The sequence below is a fragment of the Condylura cristata genome, unplaced genomic scaffold (assembly GCF_000260355.1).
Source record: "Condylura cristata isolate star-nosed mole 26May11 unplaced genomic scaffold, ConCri1.0 scaffold00004, whole genome shotgun sequence".
NCBI lineage: Eukaryota > Metazoa > Chordata > Mammalia > Eulipotyphla > Talpidae > Condylura > Condylura cristata.
In genome coordinates this window covers 4,280,731-4,282,096 of record NW_004567105.1, presented here as the reverse complement: position 1 = coordinate 4,282,096, position 1,366 = coordinate 4,280,731, and positions in this window count along the sequence as shown.

Genomic DNA, 1,366 nt, shown 5'->3' with positions numbered 1-1,366 from the left:
GCTGCTCTCCCCGAAGGCGGGTGCAGGCCCCTGCACAGGAGCGCACACCCAGGCCCAGCCCTGGCCGTCCAGCCCCAGGGACGGTGGGCACGGTCCCCCCACACTCCTCCCGGTGTTCAGTCCACAGAAGTCCACTCGGAAAGGGAGGGTGACTCACCCCGAGCCAGAGCGGGACGCAAGCTCCGGCCCAGGAGCAGTCCCCGCTGTCTACGGCTGGGGTCTGGGAAGGCGCTCCTCCTCCACCCCGGGCCCCCTCCAGGCCGGGGGGAGGTCAGCCCAAAGCGGGGGTGCCCTCCAGGCACCGCTGCGACCTGCCCGACCCCGTTGGCCAGGCCTGAGGTGCGAGCCGTGGCGCTCGGGCAGGCTCGCCACCTGTTCACCACCCGCCTCCTCCACGCTCACGTCTGCCCCGCCCAGAGCTCAGCAGCGTCACCCCACATCTCAGCGACGCGGGACATGATGTGGAGCTTGGCTTCGTGGCCCCGGGAGCGCCAAATGATTCGAAGGTTTGCATGATATTCCCAGAAAATACGAGGAGCCTCGCAGGTGCAGCGTCCCTGCACCCAGAAAAGGCAGGCGGTGCGGCCCTGAAAGCCCCTGGGCCCGGCGCACCTGCTCCGGGTCAGGCAGCACACAGGTCAGCGCCTAACTGTTCACTGAGTGCTGGGGCAGGCGGCCGGGACTGGGCTGGAGCCGTCCAGACCCCGCGGTCCACCCAGACTCTGAAGACGCGGCGATGCTGGCTGCGGCAGCCCCTGGGCTCCCCAGAAAAAGGACTAGGGCGGAGTCCCAGTGGGTGCCCCCCCATCCGTGCTGCCCAGGTACCCCAGGTACGGGGAACACGCAGGATGAAGCCGGCCCCGCTGAGGCGCCAGCAGGTGCCCGTCACAGGTAGGAACTGCTGCAGAGCTGCTGGCTCACAGTCCCAACCTGCCGGGAGCCCGTGGCCCGGCTGGGGCATCGGCCTGGTCTCCAGGATCGGGGCTAAGCCCGGACGGCCCGCCCTGCCCCGCGCGTGGCTAGCACCCAGCGCTAAGCGAGCTCCAGTGCCTTGGCCACGGCCGGGGAGGGCCGGGGAGGCGTCCGAGTGGCCAGGACCTCGGGGCCAGGCTGGAAAACGCTGTGCTGGCACGGCGCAGGAGTCCTGGCCTGCCCCAGCACCTGCTGGCCGGCGCGGGACTCCCCTCCCACAGCCTCCAGCGCACCTTCACCGGAGGGCAGGCTCTGCTGGACCAGAGCCTGGCAGGGAGGCCGAGGGGCGCAGCAACAACACCCACGTGCCGCTCACGCTGCACACCATGGCCCCGCGTGCGGCCATGGGCGGGAAAGCCACCAGGCGAGCAGCTGACCAGGCCCGCGAGGGGCC